Raw genomic sequence first — 6,336 nt, forward strand, 5'->3', positions numbered from 1 at the left:
ATGGAATAGCTTTTTCAGATTTTTATACCCCATATTTGATAGTCCTATCCCTGACACCAGATCAAATACAGACATTAAGTAGCAGCAACCTTTTAATAACAATAACAATATTGGACAACTTGATCGTGTATTTTCCCTTTATTTATTCTCCCGCTGCTTATTGTTCCTACAGACAAACTGCAACAAATTGATCATCTCAAAAATGCTATTTTTTTCTTGAGAAATCTGAGAAGAAAACCCTTTTCTTCCTTATGCCCAAAAGGCAGTTTTCTCCAGTATGGTGTCTTACTGATATGTGGAGGTACATTATCCATTCATCCAGGCAGTAATGTAATCATCATATCATTATTGGTCCTCCACTTTCGCTTGTCAAAAATGCTATTTTGGGGTACAGGTTTAGCACTTTTTCTGAAAAGGGCTAGAACCAAGTTCAGAAGTATCCAACTAAGGGGACACAGGCAACCTGTTACTTGGGAACCTGGTAGATGGTTTAACCTGCTGCCCGCATTTGCTCCGTTCCATCCACCCCACCTTAGAGAATGGCGGTCATTTTCATAGTAGAATGAGACATTCAATGAGAAGACAAATGAATGGAAGGAATTTACCATCACGTTCCTTAATTGTCCTCAGTTAAAACAATAAAGATAGCATCAATGGCCTTCTTATAATAGCAGACTAGGGTTTGACTATCAAGGCAGCAAATTCTATGCCAGCATGCTTTCCTGATGGTTCAAGCACTGATGGGTAGCATATTGTGGTTATCCAATTGTTATTTTTTTAAGCATACTATAGTAGCTTCTTTCTGTTACGATATGAAAGCATCCTATTTTTTTCTTAGTAGTAGAAGCAGCTGGCATTCTTCTTTTTGGAAGAGAAAGGCAGGTCAACTTTGCTCCCAAATTATTTGCTTTAGCCTTCTTCTGGCAAGGAGACCTACTGCTATTTGGAGCCCAGCACAACACTTGCCTTCTGCTCAGGAAATGAGATTGGACTTGCCAGTCCATTAACTCTTCTTGCTCCACCGATATTGGTGACCCAGAATAAGCCATGGATATCCCCAAACTGCAGCCAAGGAGATTTTCACTTCTTTTCTTACAAGATCCTGTATTCTGCTACACGATATGCTGTGCAGGCTCTCTTCTCCGTGGTGGAAATCCGGAACAGCTCATGAGAATTCAGGATTCTGCCAACATCCTGGCTTACCAATGTGCCTTCAGTACAGAGTAAGTGCCAATGTTTTAGGGGGCATCAAGCCAAAGGAGGACTGAGTGAAATTGACCATGAGTGGCAAAGAAATTGGAAGGCAACCATTATTTGCTCCCTCCCCCATTTTACTTTCCATAATGATTTCAAATGAAAAGGAAGACAAGATCCAAATTCTCCTAATATATATGACAACTGTAGCCTAACCATTCACACTGTTGTAAGTGAGGCGTGGTGGCTCAGTGGCTTAATAATGCTAGAAATGGTCTTTGATCCAGTGGTTCAAGTTTTAGCACTGCATGGTGCGGTGAGCTTCTGTCACTTACCTCAGCTTCTGCCCACCTAGCAGTCTGTTATTTATATGTGAGTAGATAAATAGGTACCATTTACGTGGGAAAATGAGTTGGTGCTTTGTGTGGACGGTTAGAATCCCGCCAGTGCTAGATCTTCCCAGTTGTGATGCCTGTTTGAGAAGCAGCTTCGGTGGAAGAAGAGTGCCCCAGATGCTGCTGCAGGATGGTGTTCATCCTTATTTCTGATGCATAGCTAGGTCGTCTCCTGCGGCACACCTTGGAAAGCACACGAGCATGAACTGAACAGGGCTAGCAGTCTTAGGCAGCCAAACTACTACTCTGTATTAGCATTGTAGTCTCCTGGCTAATGTAACATCATGACATGTTGAATGAATGAATGAATGAATGAATGAATGAATGAATGAAGTTAAGCAGGTTGTTTAAGCTCTAGAAGAATCATGACAGGAAAAACCATTATCCATCCTACTTCAGTCTGTTCTATGTGATGGCTCATATTTCCCATCCACTTTTGTAATTGCTTTTTAATAGTAATTTTATTAAAGAGTATAATTAAAACAGTTAAAAACTATTAAAAACTAAAAAAAGAAAAAAGAGAGAAATGGGAAAAATAGGTATGTAGTAAGGAAAAGATGTATTTAAAGAAGTTACTTCCTATCTTCATCACAAGTGTATACAATTTTAGTAATTTTTCACCTTCTATGGATAAGAGATCTGTTATCTATAAACAAATCGCTAAAGTCTTGTCATTCAGTCTTGGTCAGCAAAAATCCATTAAGGATTCAGCAGAGATAATGTATCTATTTTAATCTTGATCAAATAAGCCAACTTTACATTCCTTCCTTTTATCTTAACAATTTCAAACTTTTAATTCTTCCAAACAATGTCCTAGAACTTGTTTTCATTTTTTCTTTGTCCCTTTTCACAAATTCTCTAACACTTTTAACAAGCTTCTTTTGTAAATATAACATAGGAAAGTTATTAAGGGCACTTTTTTAGTTTATTATTTATATATCTATTTTAATTATTAAGATATTAGTCAGTTTTATTTGTATATCCAGTGTATCATCTTTTTCCATGTTATTCTTGTAGCCTGTCATTTTAAAATCCAAGTTCAGATGAATTTCAGGCTTGTCCAGTAAAATTTGTTCTTCTTCTATAACATTTTAAAATAGTCGATCTACAGAGGCAGATCTCTTAAAATTAACCTCTGGGTCCATTGTTAAAAAATATACTTTCAATATGTCCGAAGTTAAGGTATTTTGTTTCATTCTGTATGACCTTCAAAACCATGGTTCTTAAACATGATTCATTATTTCAACATTTGGACAGTAATTTGGGAGTGTTTTGGCTGTTTCATAAAATGTCTGTTACAAGATTATCACAGTTCTAGAGGTCATGCTTTCCCTCCCACATTAGTGCTGTGAACATTTAACAAATCTCTTATTTTTCTTTTCCCTTTTCTCTTTTCATTCCAGAGATATGTTGCCTTGTCCTTCCTGCAGAGCATAACTGCTTGGAACAAATCACACAGGATCAGCTTTAAGAAGCTCTTGGTATCCAACACCAAAGCAGTGACCCATAAAACCTAAAACCATAAAATTAAAGGATGCAAACATGTGGGTGTTTTGTTTTAAAGTGGCTGAACTGCAATTAAGTACTGAGCTTCAAACATTCCAAGAAGACCACAGAACAGATTTTCCAACCAAAGCTTTTCACTCAGTTCCTGTCTTTGGACTTTATTTCCTGCCAATTTTCTTTAGCATTGAAAATACTTGTCCAGAATTTCCTTGCGGTCCTGGATATAATGAAATAGCATAAGAGGAAAAAATACACCTTTATTGATTATGGTCACTCTCTTTCTAATATTTAGTTAATATATAGGCATTGGTCTTTCTTTGCTGGCCTTCCTTCCGTATGCTCTGAGATTCAAAACTTCCAAAAGTGTTTCCATTGATAGTGCTAGGATTCAAGTGGTACAACTCATCAAGTCCTGAAACTTCTTTCATAACTTTTCAGGACTCAAAATTGGCCCCAGAAATTACCTGAAAGACCAGCTGGATAAGAACACTAAAATATGACTCTAACATTTGGTTAGAATCAAAGTACTTGTGGTTTTTTTTTTAAATGACAAATCAGGATACCTTTAATTAAAACCTTAATTAAAGGTATCCTGATTTGTCATAAAAAATCTCAGTAATTTATTTTAGTGTGTAAAGCATCTAATATGAAATAAATTTAAATTCCTCTTAAAATACAAATTTGTTGTAATGGTCTTCATTTTGGGTACATTAATCTTAGCCCAAATTCTCAATGAGCTAAGTCTTAAAGCTACTGATTTATATCTACTGAAATCAATTAGCTGCATATTTTTTGTGTGTCTTACATAAGTGTTGACTCTACTAATGGATAGACAACGTTTTTGGAAGTGATTTGTTGTTGCCTTCTTCCTAGAGCTGAGAAAGTGATTAATCCAAAATAAGGCAGGACTTGAACTTAGGTTTTCTGTTCTTAGTCCAATGCCCTAACCACTAGACTAATCTGCCTCTCTACATTAAGAAATATTTACTTCATCATATTTTGATGTAGTTTGAGAAAAAATATATAAATCCATATATCTTACGGAGTCTATGCAAATTGTAAAAGCCCAGTTTCTTAGTTAAAATTCCTGCAGCTTTTTGGACTTATGCTAATCTGACAGATTTCTGGAGCCCCATAACTGCAGCCATCTTTTGATTCAATAAAACCTTGATTTTATGGACTCCATTAAGAGGGCTTCAGATATAGGGGACAAACTTGAATTCAGACTTTTTTTTTTTGCCAAACCACAACAATAATAGTTCCAGGCCCAAATTATCTACCTAACATTTCTGGTGAAGTGAAAAGCTCTTCAGAAAAGGTTCAGTTTACACACCCATGCACACCATCTGCTCTGAGGTTAGAGCCAACCAGTACAGCAGAGTTGGTATTCAGCAGGTTCTGACCAGTTCTGGAGAACTGGTAGCAGAAATTTTGAGTAGTTTGGACAACTGGCAAATACCACCTCTGACTGGAGATTTTATAGTATCCTTCCTCTGCCATGCCCACAGAACCGGTAGCAAAAAAAAAAATTGAATCCCACCACTGCAGTAGAGTGATTGCAAGTAATCTGGATTAAACCTAAATTTGTTTTCAAAAACAACCCAAGCCCAGCATCAATTGAACATCAGGGATGTTAGAGGAACAAGAGCAATGAAGTATCTGCAAATCAGTGACAAGACCTTCCAAATACCCAAAATGACTTCATCTGAGTGGGTTGATATACTTATTAAGTAGCATAGGAGATAAGACAGAGTGATTTGGCAATGCAATTCTTAACTCTAACATCTGTTCCAGAAAGCCCCTAAAGCTGGTGGAATTAACAGTGGGCAAAACATTACATACAGAACCAGCAAGGTTGCATCCAAATACTGCTATTTTCTTTCTCAAAAGTAATGATTCCACCATAAATAACCTAAAATCTGAGTAGAAGCCAATTGGTTCCCATCCAAGATAATTTGTTACTTAAGGATTTATGAAAGAATAACATTCCTAGATATACCTTTTTTCCTCCTCTTTCATCTTAATTTATAATTTGTTTCTGCTTGTTCTCAAAGTGGAAAACAATATTTAAAAATAAATGCATCAAAACCTCTAAGATAAGTTACAGATTAGCTTTAGACTTGTTTTCCGTTTCGTTTGCTATTTCTTTATTTAATATATTTGTTGTTGCATTTATTCCAACCTTTCTCTTGAGAGTCTAAGGTGGCCGGCCTATCATGTCATCCCATCATGAACTTTATGATATAAAATAGGCCGAGATTATTCATTGCACCTTGTATTTAGTGCAAATTTGAACCTGGATCTGCAAATCCAAGACATTGCTGGCATACAATACTGACTTTTTAACATTACAATGGTAGTTGGTTTGAGCAAATGATGGTTGTTGTTTTTTTAAAAAATTAAAACCTCCTTTTAAGTCAATCAGTCAGAATGAAACAGACCTTGTAGGTAGTTTAACCATCTGTGCAAACAGGAGGTCCTATACCATTTCAGGCAAGTGACTGTCCAGTCTCTTTTTAAAAACCTCCAGTGATGAAGCAGTTAATTTAACTAATGGGGCTGAGTATTGTTAGAATTTATATAAACTGAAATATGCCTAGCAGTGTTGTGGGGATTTTTTTGTAAAGTCAAGGAAGTCATTTTATTAGTTTATCCTCTTTTATAGACGCCATTTAAAGGATCCCATTTAAAGGTGTGTAGGTTTGGGCTATCTACATCAAATGTAGGTAGGGACAGTTAGTTCAACTCCTTGTTTAATACAGGAATTCAAAGGGAAGTATATGTTGGTGATGAATTACACAAGTTAAAAATAGTGCCCTGCAAAATAGCTACAAAGCTCAGGAACAAGGCTTTGTTACCTGCACAAAGTTCTCAGCCCAGTTCCCGGTTCTGCTGGTCCAGAAGCCCGAATCATTTGTTACTTGTCGTTCGTTATACTGACGGAGACCACTTTGTCTGAGGGTCAAATATTTACTTAACGCAACGGTGACTTTTAGCCTCGGTGCGAGTTGTAAGGTTCACAAAAATGCGATGCCCGTTGGAAGCATACAAAACACTCTCAAAGTACTTTCTGCAGAAGAGGCAGCTTGGCTTCCAGGCATAATTTTCTAATCATGTTCAGGCATAGAAATACGGGCATTTGTCTCGTTGGGGAATTAAAAAAATAAAAATAAAATAAATCCCTGTCATACGACGCCAGGTAAACCACAAAAAAAGGGGGCAGAAACTTAATCTCAATGGA

Source organism: Pseudonaja textilis, chromosome 3, assembly GCF_049901715.1.
Source record: "Pseudonaja textilis isolate UNSWEBS1 chromosome 3, rPseTex1.2, whole genome shotgun sequence".
NCBI classification, from domain to species: Eukaryota; Metazoa; Chordata; class Lepidosauria; order Squamata; family Elapidae; genus Pseudonaja; species Pseudonaja textilis.